The 13,456-nt window shown below is 42.0% G+C and overlaps 1 protein-coding gene across 1 annotated transcript in view; it reads right to left on the reverse strand.

Moving 5' to 3' along the window:
- The window catches only part of LOC133776100 (zinc finger protein 717-like), a 28,087-nt gene extending 16,687 nt beyond the window's left edge, over nucleotides 1-11,400 (reverse strand). The window contains exon 1 of the mRNA XM_062214804.1: nucleotides 11,133-11,400. The gene's annotated coding sequence lies outside the window, so the exon portion shown is untranslated. The remainder of the gene's footprint in view (nucleotides 1-11,132) is intronic.
- Between the last annotated feature and the right edge of the window lie 2,056 nt (nucleotides 11,401-13,456).

The raw sequence follows: 13,456 nt of genomic DNA on the forward strand, positions 1-13,456 counted from the left end.
AACTAAAAAAATTATGTTCAAAACTCAATTTTTATTCATTAAAGTTTAAAGTGGACAGAAGGAAAAGTCATTCAGTAAAGAGATAGACATGCTTTCAGACTTAATAATGTTTATAGTGTTGGTTTCCCAAATGCTTTTCCTTATCCATTAAGCTTAGGGAGAATTGGTATTTGCTGCATCAGCAGCCTGACTGCATGTCTTAGAGAATGAAAAATAGAGACCTGTAGAGATGCCTGAAGACTTGGTGCTTTTATGTTAAGATTCTTCTCAGCTGCTGTGGAGGTTCATAGAGTGCACAACTGTGATTCAGAAGACTTGTAAGACTTAAGATATTTAAGATGTTAAGTTTATGAATTTTGTGGGAAATTATGGACTTACTATGTCATCTGAATTTGCTTTGTTAAAAAAAAAATACAAAGATTCTTGGGACTGGTACTGTGGCACACCAGGTTAAAGCCCTGGCATGAAGCACCAGCATCCCAAATTGGCACTGGTTCTAGTCCCGGCTGCTCCTCTTTGATCCAGTTTTATGCTATGGCCTGGGAAAGCAGTAGAAGATGGCACAAGTTCTTGGGCCCCTGCACCCACATGGGAGACCTGGGAGAAGCTCTGGGCTCCTGGCTTCGGTTCGGTGCAGCTCCGGCTATTGTAGCTATCTGGGGAGTGAACCAGCAGATGGAAGACCTCTCTCTCTCTGTTTCTACCTCTCTCTATAACTCTGTCTTTCAAATAAATAAAATAAATATTTAAAAAAGATTCTTTTTAGATAAAACTTAAAAAAAAGTATAGGCTTGTATTGAACATGATGTATATAAACTTTGTTATTTTTAATACAAAACATACATGAGAATATGTTTTGAACATAAATAATTGGTTATAAAAGCTTGTGTTTCTACTCAAATGCACTTGTGAAAAGAAATTACAATTTATCCACAAAATAATTTAGAATTTCCTAATATTATCTAACTTAAATAATGAAGTAAAACATCCTAAAACATTTTTTTTTGTGTGTGTGAATTTAATTACAGCACCTCAAATTAGCATTTTCCATCCCAAAAGTTATTAAAAGTTTTGAAAGGGAGATAAACTCCGTGATGTTGGTAGATTTTCTGTTCTAAATTTTTTATATACTTGGAGCTGGTGTCATGGCACAGTAGGTTAATCTTCCACCTGTGGTGCTGGCATCCTGCTCCCCTTACATTCTAAGGACAGACCTCAAAGAATGACCAGCTGTTGCTTCCAGAAATGTTAATCAATAAATAAATCTTTAATAAAAAGAAAAAGCAGGTAACTTTTTTTCTGTATTTCTGGATAGGATTCCTGTCTTTGAATCAATATCTCATGATTTTTATTCATTTTTCCTTTTTTGGCTATGAGGGGGGAGCAGGCAAAACATGCATGAAAGAAGGGGGGAAAAGCTCAAAGTACTACATTGTAAAGTACGAACAAATGGACAGGAAGGCTGGAGGTGAAGGGGTGAAGTTAGGTAAAGGAAAAATCTAATTTCTTAAATCCTTAAAAAGAGAAAGGAAGAAAGGAGGGGAAATAGAGAAGTATGGTTATGTTCTCATGGAATTACATTCTTTTGCAATCTGTTCTCTTTGTATCAATAAAAATAAAAATACTTAAAAATTGAAAGTTCATTCCTTTATTGCATCACTACTGCCTCATTCCAACACTCTGTAAAAACAGAATCCAAAGGCAGGCATGGGTTGCAGAGTGGAAGTGGCAGTGAAGTGACAGTGATAGCCCTATTTCTCTAACATCAACCTCTGCACCCCAAATTCTAATCCAGCAAAGTTCTATACAGTACCCAGAATCCACTTCATAAAAAAAAAAAACACTTAGGGCAAAAGCCCAGAGAAAATCAATGACTCCATTGTCTCTTTGCCTATGAAGTACTCATAAAAATTAGCATGCTGCTAAAGAAAATAAGATTATGGCCAAGCTATGTATAAAGAACACAGGGCTGCAAAGTCAGGGGGCAGTTTGATGTTTTATGAGCACCCAAAGTGAACTGCAGATGATGGAAGGGGATGCATTACAGAATGGGAGCTGAGTAGGCAGCCCAGCCAGCCGTGATCAACAAGCCTTTAACCTGAGATTTATGAGTATTTATGAAGTGTACAGATGAGCTCTACCTATAACAACAGTACTTACTTTTTGCTTAGAACACAAGGAAAAACACTTTTTTTCCCAATTTTTATCTGTTTTTCATTTTATTTGTAAGGCAGGGGGAGATGGAGAGGGAGAGAGATTTCTTCCATTTTCTGGTCCATCCCCAAATGCTCACAACAGCAGGCAATGTTCAGCCTGAAGCCAGGATCCCGGAACTCCATCCAGGCCTGCGTGAGTTCAGTTAATTCTGAGGACACACAGTCTTCAGTGACACCTGTCTTTATAAAGACACAGCTCAATACAAAATAAAACTCCCTACTCAGGACTTTTGAGATCCAAGAGAAAACTTTCAAATATTTTGCAGATGAGTTCAAAACAGAATTCTGGAGACTTCTGTGAGCCAACAAGTTCCCTGCCTACCTGAGAATCAGCCTGGTCACCAGGGAGATCTAGGAAAGAGGATCAAGCAAAGCCACTTGGAACCTGTGCCCAGAGTTTTATCTCTTGAGCAAGCATAAAAGCAGCCCAGTCATTGGTCATTGGCAGTTTTGGACCACCTTAATCCTGAAGTGGGAACACAAACTAGTCAACTCCAATTTGGGCAGAGTTATCAGATTGGAAGTCTGGCCAAAGATTGTCACCCATTAAGGAATCTGGACACAGGAATGGCCAAAAAAGAACCATCAGGAGATGCACACAATAGGAGTCAGAGTACTAAGGGGGTAATAAATGCACAGATCCTAGATCAAGGCAACAGACAAAGCCAACCTTTTCTTTTGTTGTAAAATTTCTTTACTTTATCTTAAAGGCCTTGAGAAACAGATCTGTAGACGTCTCATGTGTAAGACAAACATGGATCATTCATAATTGGCCTATAAATATTAGCATTCTTTCCCTGATCAATGAGCCTCAGGAACTAGCTCAGGGAGGGGCAATTAAAGAGAATCACTTCAGTCTCAATTCTAGGAAGTATACATCCTCCATGAACTGCTTCTTACAAAACATTTCTCCAATTTTGCAGGAGAAATACATCAACTCTGAAGAGGCTACTCCCCCCCCCACCCACCCCCCCCATAGAGCCCAATAGTTGTCTTGGGAATCACCTGTGATGTGAAGTAGATGGATAAGAAAGCCAATTGGAATCATCTACTAGAAGACAAGATACTTAACCCAAATCACAATATTTCACTCTACAGAAAAATGCAAACTGAATCACAAAGAACTCCAGTTGATCAATCTCCTGGTTTAAGCAAAAGGCATATTTGCATTACTCCAGATATACAGGCCTCTCTTTCTGTTGTACCCTCATGTGGACTATCTGCTTAGGGACACAGAGTGTGAGGGGGAGGCTGCAGCAGTAAAAATGGTCAATGTTTCAATTATAAAATTGATATTTACTTATCTCAAATTCAGTCATAAAAATTCTGCTCTAAGCAAGACACACATAAAGCCAAGCTCATCCCTTTCTCAACAAAAATTTAATGTTAACTGCATATTTAAGAGTGTACTATTGCATTTAATTACAGTTCTTCTCTACATCTAATTTTTTAAGATTTTATTTATTTATTTGAGAGGTAGAATTATAGACAGTGGGAGGAAGAGATGAGAGGAAGTTCTTTCATCTGCTGGTTCACTCCCCAAATGGCTATAACAGATGAAGCTGCTCTGATCTGAAGCCAGAAGCCAGGAGCTTCTTTTCTGTTTCCCCTTGGGTACCTGGGCCTAAGCACTTGAGCCATCTTCTACTGTTTTCCCAGGTCATAGTCATAGTTGAGAGCTGGATCAGAAGAGGAGCAGCTGGGACTAGAACCGGTGTCCATATGGGCTGCCAGTGCCACAAGCAGAGGATTAAAGTACAAAGCCACAGTATTTTTTTTAAAAAAAGAAAACCCTAAAATAGAAATGGTTAATTTTGGCAATCTGCACAAATGATCTGTGTTCTATTACTTTAACCTTTGGAATACTTTTCAGATTTCTTCTGGCCTTTCCATCTTCCCTTGTTCCTCATACCCTTTCAATATCACTGCCTTCTCTGTCTCTGCAGCTCTCTCCCTTTGGAAGCAGTCTTGTAGCTGCTCCATTTCTGATCCAGCTCTCTTCTAAGGTCTGGGGAAGCAGTAGAAGATGGCCCAAGTCCTTGGGCCCCTGCACCCATGTGGGATAACTGGAAGAGGCTCCTAGCTCTTGGCTTCAGTTTGGGGTAGCTCCAGCCATCTGGGGAGTAAACCAGAAGATGGAAAACCTTTCTCCCTCTCTCTCTCTCTATGCCTCTGCCTCTCTCTACTCTGCCTTTCAAATAAAAATAAAAATAAAACAGACAGTAAGCCATTGCCTGTGATGCTGGTATTCCATATTGTGCATGAGTTCATGTCCCATGTCCTCTACTTCTGATCCAGCTCCTTCATGTGCCTAGCAAAGCTACAAAGGATGCTGGCTTGTGCTCCTGCTCCTACATGGGAAATGTGGAAGAAGGTACTGGCTCCTGACTTTAATCCAGTCCAACCCCAGCTGTTGTGGCCATTAGGAGTGTGAACCAGTGGATAAATGATTTGTCTCTCTCTTTGTAACTCTGCCTTTCAAATAAATAAATATTTTTAATTTTTTAAAAAATTTAACAAATGTCCGTAAATATTCTGACTCATCTTGACATGTAACAAGAGCCAAGAACGTTGCTGCTGACTTTATGTAGTGCCTCCTCAATATGTTCTATAAGAAAAAAATATTTATTTATTTTGCTATCCAAGCACTCAAATCCAAAAGAAATAATACTACCCAGTACAACTCTGCACTGAAGAAAAGTAAAGGAGCAAGGGGCCAAAACCCTGTGTGGAAGGGTGGCAGTCCCCTCCTCACTCTGCATCTGAGTTTCTGGTTAGAGATGGAGACAAAGGCAACTCCAGATACTGCAGAGGTACACAAACAGCCTCAATCACAGACATGCCTTGTGTGTGTGCAACAGAAGGAGAGCACAGAGCACTATGTAAGGGAGGAATACACTGAACACAAAAGGAAAGGCTATGAATGGACATAGCTAAGAATTCCCCCACTCAGCTGATCACGTTCTCAAAAATGTCCAGGCCAGAATTCCATTTTCTCCACCTAGGTGTATTCTTATGTGAGAAATCTGTCTTCCTGTTGAGATGGCACCACCACACTGAAAACCAGACAAAAAGCAGATTTATGGCTTTAATTCTCAGAGGTGAATGGATAACCACATCTATGAATTCTGCCTTAAAAAATAAGCTTCCTTCTGCTCTAGGAATCTGATATAGGTTTGGGCTAAAATGAGAAACACAGAGACCAACTGGGTCTGTTAGGTGAGAAGAAAGGAAGCTTGATTTCCAGCTGTTACTTTGTAGCATGTTAGTTTTGAGAGGATTTAATTTTCCACTTCTATTTGAAGAAATGGAAAGGTAGAATCAGTGCCAGCCTAACACATGGCAGTTTTTGCCACTGATGACATTACAGCTTGCTACCCAAAAGTGACAGCCAAAATAACTTAACAAACAAGAACCAAAACAGAAGAGTCTAAAAAAAATATCAACATTTGTTCACCAGGTATCACCAAGATCTTGACACACAAGTCACCAGAAGGATAAAGGGTGGGGCTGGCTTTGGCACAGTGGATTAAGCCACCACCAAATAAAATGCTGGGATCCAATATGTGTGTCCATCCTTTAAAAAAGATTTATTTATTTGAAAGTCAGTTTTGGGGAACGGTGCTGTGGCACAGTTGGTTGAGGCCCTGGCCTGCATCCCTTATGGTCACTGGTTCAGGTCTTGGCTGCTCCACTTCCAATCCAGCTGCCTGCTAATGTGCTTTGGAAAGTGGCACAGTATAGCCCAAGTCCTTGGTCCCCTATATCCATGTGGGAGACCTGGAAGAAGTTACTGGCTCCTGGCTTCAAATCAGCTCAGATCTGGCCATTGTGGCCATTTGGGGAGTGAACCAGTGGATTGAAGACCTCTCTATCTGTCTCTACCTATGTCAGTAACTCTGTCAAATAAATAAAATAAATCTTTAAAAAACCAGAGTTATGGAGAGGAGAGTCAGATGGGGTGGCATTGTGGATCAGCTAAAAGCTGCTGCCTGTAATGCTGGTATCCCATATAGGCAACAGTTCATGTCCTGGCTGCTCCACTTCTGATCCAGTTCTCTGCTAGTGGCCTTGGAAAAGAAGATGGTCCAATACCTGGGTCCCTGCCACCCATGTGGGAGACCTAGATGAAGCTCTTGGTGCCTGACTTGGGCCTGGCCCAGTTCTGGCCCAGTCCTGGCCATTGCAGCCATCTAGGAAGTACACCAGCATATGGAAAATCTCTTTCTCATTCTCTGCCTTTATCTATATCTACCTTGCAAATAAATAAATAAATGCTAAAAAAGAAATCTTCCATCTGAGATGGCTGCAATGACCAGGGCGGAACCACATAGAAATCAAGAGACAGGCACTTCATCTGGGTCTCCCACATGGGTTACAATGGCCCGAACACTTGAGTCATCCTCTGCTACTTTTCTCAGGGACTGAGAACACAGTCAGGGACTTGACTCAAACTGGCACTCATGAGGCTGGCATAGTGTCACAATGGGGAAAGCCACCATCTGCAATGCCAGCTTCCCATATGGGCAGTAGTTCAAGTCCCATTTGCTCCACTTCTAATCTAGCTCCCTGCTAATGCAACTGGGGAAGAAGAAACAGATGGCACAAGTACTTGGGTCCTTGCACCAACATGGGACACTGGGTTGGACTTCCAGGCTGGGCCAGCATTATTCATTGCAGTCTCTTGAGTGAACCAGCAGACGCAAGATCCCCATCCTTCTGTCTCTGCCTCTTTCTCTGTAACTCTGCTTTAAAATAAAATTTTTCAATCTTAAAACAAAGAAAGGGAAAGAGTGAGAGAGTAGCCACAGTAAAGTAACAGAGCAAGGCTAGAGTTGTGCTGTCTCTCAGCAGCCTTCTGCCTTAAGTGGGAAGTCTCTGGCTTACAGACACTGACATAAAAGACACATTCACAACACATTTCAAAGCAAGAGATGAGAGGTTTACCAGGCATATTGATTTTATGATGACTTTTATTCAAAAGGTACACTGGGTTTAGATGTGTGCCTTTTGTGCAGCCAAGTTAACCCAGGGTCTAATTCAAAGAGAAGTACTGAGGAAGATGTGCTGCCAAGGGAGAGAGCTGTAATGTCCCATTGTTCTTCTAGTATCATAAAGAGAAAGAAAACAGCTACTCATGTCCATGGTTATAAGGACAGAAGCATAAAAATTTCAGAAGGCGAGAGCAAATTTCAAATATAGTTTTCTTAAGAAAATAAAATGCGATAAATCTTAGAATATAATGTGGGGTAGAAACACACCATCAGTTCATTATTTCTCACCAAGATCCAGGAAAACTGCCCTATCTACCCACAGACCAAATGTTTCAAAACACATTTTCTGATTAAATTCATTCAGAAGATTGCAGGACTCAGCACTCTCTTTCTCCAAGTGCCAAATGGAGGTTTAGTTTCCACTATGGGCAGATGTAGCCCAACCAGACACTTGAAACATGAGAAAAGCTTTTCCATAAGAAGGAAAATGGAATATGCAGTCACACAGAATAACCGTACTTAATATTCAAAGTGAACCCCAGGATAAGCACCCAGAAAACCCGTTAGGTCTTGGGGCCAGTGTCGTGGCGTAGCATGTAAAAATTTATTTATTTATTTAAAAGGCAGAGTTACAGAGAGGCAGAGGCACAGAGAGAAGTCTTTCATGCACTGATTCACTCCCCAAATGGCTGCAATGGCCAGAGCTGGATTTATCCAAAGACAGCAGCCAGAAGCCTCTGTCAGGTCTCCCATGCAGGTGCAGAACCCAAGAACCTGGACCGTTTTCCATTGCTTTCCCAGGCCTGAGCAGAAAGCTGGATCTCAAACCAGCACCCATATGGGACGCCAGCACTGCAGGTGGTGGCCTCACCTGCCACACCACAGTGCCAGTCCCCAAAATAAATCTATCTTAAACAGCATTTTAAATGAGGGATGGGAGTTTGTTAATCAAAGCAAGATAACATAACTACTAGTACTCAACTTCAAAAATACAGAAATTTAATGAAACTCAAAATATAACCAAAATCATCATCTACTACAAATTATCTTTATATTGAGAGTCATAATAGAAAAAATTTAACCCCTCCCCCCACTTTGAGAAAATACACATGGGGCTGGTGTAGTAAGTTAAGCAGCCCCTTGTAGGGCCATCACCACACATGGGCACTGGTTCAAGACCTGGCTGCTCCATTTCCAATCTAGTTCCATGCTAATTCACCTGAGAAAACAGAAGATGATGGCCCAAGTGTTTGAGCCCCTGCAATCAAATATGAGAACCAGAAGATGCTCCTAGCTCCTGGGTTCACCTGGTCCAGCCCAAGCATTTGTGGCCATTTGAGGAGTGAACCAATGGATGGAAGACCTCTCTCTGTCTCTCCATTTCTCTGTAAATCTGCCTTTCAAGTAAATATTATGAATAATAATAATAAAAAAACCCTATACAAGGTAGTATTTTGGTTATTCTTTCATACAAAGAAAGCTCAGATAAACTGTAGAGGAATCCTCCTGGCTTGATGCAATTCAGGAGGATTGCCTTCTGCCATCCTGTGCTAGACATCAATGAGAGTTATTAATGGGAAGATGAATGGACACCAGCAGACTGCTTCCTCACATGGCACCTTTTCTTAAAGGCATCACTGCTACATTACCAGATTATGTCTCATATGAAACATGTGTCTCCTAAAAATTTTTAAGAACTTGCCAGAAACTTATAGCAGAGCAGTGCCAAGGATAGTCAGCATGAGTAGTCTAGAAAGTCTGTTCTTGGCTGTTTTCAAGTTCATATTAATGTACACACAACATAGTTGCTGAGAAAGTGGTCTTATAGTTGTTTTCTGGGTGTGAAGCAACTCTTTTCAGCTGAAACACACAACTGCTTGTCCACTCACAAGCACTGTGATAGAGAGTACATGGGAGAAAAGGTCAAAAACACACTGGGTTTGACAGGAAGAATGCTGTTACCCTAGCAACCTCTATCCAGGATTCCCTTTCTATTTTTACTTCCTAGGTCACTTTACTATGCTAAATGAGTTTCACAGATTAGTAATCTGTTGACAACAGGACTCTAACAGAACCTATGAATCACTCAGTTAATCCAGTTGAAAACTTCATTATACTGCATATATTAGTCTATAGCAATAGTTTTCAAGGCCACATCTCTCTTTTTTTTAAAAGATGTTTTATTTATTTATTTGAGAGGTAGAGCTACAGTAAGTGGGAGCGATAGACAGAGAGAAAGGTCTCCCTTCTGCTGGTTCACTCCCCAGATAGCCAAAATGGCCAGAAGAGCTACACTGCTCTTAAGCCAGAACCCAGGAGCTTCTTCTGGGTCTCCCACATGGGTGCAGAGTCTCAAGCACTTGGGTCATCTTCTACTGCCTTCCCAGGCCATAGCAGAGAACTGGATCAGAAGAGGAGCAGATCGGACTTGAACCAGTGCTCATATGGGATGCTGGCTCCGCAGGCAGAGGATTAACCTACTATGCCACAGTGCCAGCCCAAAGCCACATCTTTTACCCCACTGTGTGGGCATCTCTGTGGGGGGGGCATATTTTCTTTCTTTCTTACCCCTCCCCACATTAACACCTTGTACAAGGCTTCCACAGACCACAGTAATTATGGAAAATCTATCACTAATATCCTCCCATGTTGACAATGTCATGGGGTTAAACACAGAATCCAGAATAAGAAAAGTAACTTGAAGCTGGTGCTGCGGCCATATGGGAACAAAACCATATGGGAGCCAGTTTGAGACCTGGCTGCTCCACTTCTGATCCAGCTCTCTGCTATGGCCTGGGAAAGCAGTGGAAGATAGTCCAAGTGCTCGGTCCCCTGTACCTGTGTGGGTGACCTGGAAGAAGCTCCTGGCTCCTGACTTCAGATCCATGCAGTTCTGGCCATTGTGACCACCTGGGGAGTGAACCAGCAGATGGGAGACCTCTCTTTCTCTGTGTCTTTGCCTCTCTGTAACTCTGCCTTTCAAATAAATAAATAAAATCTTAAAAAAAAAAAAAGGTAACTGGCCCTCTTAATTAAAACAGTGTGGACTGTAAGATAATCAGTTTAGCAGAGTGCTGAGTGAGGGAAGAGAAAAATTTACTTTTCTGTATTTATGTTTTCACAGCTCTCCACTTTATGAAAATCCATATTAAAGTAGCTCATTATTAACTCACAGGGTAGACTTGCATTAATTTCAGTTCACTTCTCACTTTGCAATGGGATTAGCAGCAGATAATAATAGTGAGAAGAAAGAAGGGTTGAAGACAGAAATCAAAAAGCAGGAAAATAAATCAGCTATGTTTCCATGGCCTCAAGCTCCAGATCGAAAGAGTCTGTTAATTAAACACGGAGGAGAAATCAAGCCACAAAGCTACTGCACAAGCTTCACGTTGCCGCTGGGAAATACATCCAAACACATAGCGCCCCAGCTGTCAAATGTGTCCGTGGGGTCCAGCATGGGGGCCATGAGCCAGATCCTACTCTGATCCTCCATCCCCACCTCTTAACTGCCTCAGGCTCCGGCAGAAGGCCACCAAGCCCCGCCCAGCTGGAACCACCATGGGATATAGCTGGAGGCCCAGCCGGAAGGCATTCTCTGACCCACCCAAAGTGAGAACTGGGATCATTTAAATATAGAGAATGGAACTCCTTTCTGCTGTGCCCTCAACTGCCCTGCTGGTGCCGTTCCTCGTCCAGTGTACTTTAAGGAATTTGAGCGAGGCAGCCCGTAGGACTGGCCGAGCGTTGGGAGACTGGGAAGCGGCGGTGGGAGACACACACCTGGGCCTAGCCTTGACTCTGCCGGAGAAGCTCCCAGGATCACTGAGAAGCAAGTGATCAATGTCTGGGAGCCACCACCCGCCATCGCACCCACCCCTCTCCCACACACGCATAGTCGCCCCTTCCTGTTCTCCATACTTACCGTGGAAAATCTCGGGAGCACGTCCCCTTTCTTCAGGACACACTGGGAGCAAAGCGGAGTGTGGGACAGGAGAAGTCGCTGGAACTTGGGACCCGGGGGGGCAGATGCAGAGGCACAGAAGCAGCGGGCGGCAGGTCTGGGGCGTGTGCTTCCGAACCGCCTGAAACTGCACTTGCAGAGCAAGACGCCCCAGTGAATGTGGGAGAAGGAGCAGCACGGCCTCTCAGGGAACACTCTGGTGAGTAAATGAACTCCCTCTGTTCCCAGCCCCGGGCCACGTGGAAAGGCACGCACATGCGCAGTTCTCCCACATTCACACGCACAGGCGTTCAGAGCACGCAAAGCGTTAGAGCACCGGGTGACTCTGGGAAATGGAGTCCAGGCCAGGACATTCCTAGATAGTCTTACTGGCCCTCTCCTAGGGCTTCAGTGTGGGGTGGGTGGAGACAGGCTGAGAACCAGAGGGCATTTGCTATTGTTTACATCCCTCCTTCCCTTCCTTCCCACCCCAAATCTCAAGGGTCAGTTGCTGTTCTTCCTTTCTTGAACAAAATCTTAAGAAGTGACAGCCACTGCTGCTGAGTCCCAAATCCCAGTTCCCTCACACACGCTGTTTCCCTCAGAAAAATCCTACTGCTGCTGTATTCCTGGACAGCTTCTCTCAAGTAATGAATGACAATGATTTCAATGTAACTTAGCACAGGTGTAGACGGCATAGTTTAACATCTAGATTTGAGAATACAATTTTTATTTGTGTCTTGTTGATGTTTATTGTTCTTTTCAAATCATTTTACCCCACCTCTAATTCAACAAGTACAAAAAAACAGGAGAACTGGATACAGAATTAACATTGCCAAGTATCTTCTAGGGGCTAGATTAACGGAGTAAGTGCCTTGCCTTACTTTGTATCAATTATACCTTAGATTAATTCTGGAGACAGTATTATCAATTTACAAAGAGAAAGCTGAGGTGAAAAGAGTTTAGAATTGAATTTGCCCATGGAAATATGGTTAAAAAGTCTAGGTTAAAGGCCAATCAAAGTGAAATACTGATTTAAGAAATCTTTCAGGACCAGTACTGTAGCATAGTGGGCTAAGCCTCTGCCTTCAGCACTGGCATTCCATACGAGTGCTGGTTCAAGTCCCTGCTGCTCCACTTTCAATCCAGCTTTCTGCTCTAGCCTGGGAAAGCAGAAGATGGCCCAAATGACTGGGACCCTCCATCCACATTGGAGACCCAGAAGAATTTCCTGGCTCCTGGCTTTGGATCAGTTTAACTGTGGCCATTGCAACCATTTTGGGAGTGAACTAGTGGATGGAAGACTTCTTTCTCTCTCTGCCTCTGCCTCTCTGTAACTCCACCTTTCAAATAAAAAAAAAATCTTCTTTAAAGAAGGAAATATTTCTTTTATCTTGGGGCTCAGTTTCTAAAACCCCAGGTTTCTCATCTCTAAAATAAAAAGTGAGGGAAAGGAAGAGTATCTACAATGCTAATCTTCAATGTAGAGAAACATGTAGGATTACAACTTATCTAAAAAGAAAGGAGATTCAAAGTTGCTATTGATGCATGGTTATTTGTCTCATGTTTAATATCAAGATAGCATATAAATATTATGCATTCTTAGGTATATATGTGGTGTTTGATTTTTAAGATTTTAAGTAGAGATGTAAATGTAAGCAGGATGACATGGAGTTCTGTTTGTGATTACTTCTGTCAATTATAATTCATGGGATTAGAATTGCTGGATTAGGAATGCTTAAATGTATTCATTCATTTCACACTAATGTTTATTATATCAGGCAATATTCTTTGTGTAGACTGCTTTTTCTTGCCAGATTGAAAATTCAGGAGGGCAAGAAACATGTTTGCTTTGACATGAAAGCTCAGCATCTTGATAGAGTCATTCTTTTAGTTGAATGAATAAATGAGGCTATAAAAATTAAACAAATACAATTTCTGATCCCTGAGAACTACCTAGTTGAAGAGACAATGAAATAGATATCTATTTGATAACCGCCACAATTAGATGAATGTATAATTTGTTGCTCAGAGACAAATTTGATAATAAAAGAGACATATTAATAATGACACAGGGTTGAAATGTATAAACAGAAACCATCTAGGATCAAGCAGGTTAAATGTTCACCCTTTCTTTGTAAGGCATTCCATTCATTATTTAGTAAGCATTTACTGAGCATTCTTGTGTGTGGTATGTTGAAAGAACCAGCCATATGATTTTCCTAGATATTGGAATAAGAAATCCTGAGCAATCAGGAAAAGGCTGGGGTGAACTAAAAGGCTTTTGACACAAAGGTAAGAAAAAT

This window comes from Lepus europaeus, chromosome 17 (assembly GCF_033115175.1).
Source record: "Lepus europaeus isolate LE1 chromosome 17, mLepTim1.pri, whole genome shotgun sequence".
Classification (NCBI taxonomy): Eukaryota; Metazoa; Chordata; class Mammalia; order Lagomorpha; family Leporidae; genus Lepus; species Lepus europaeus.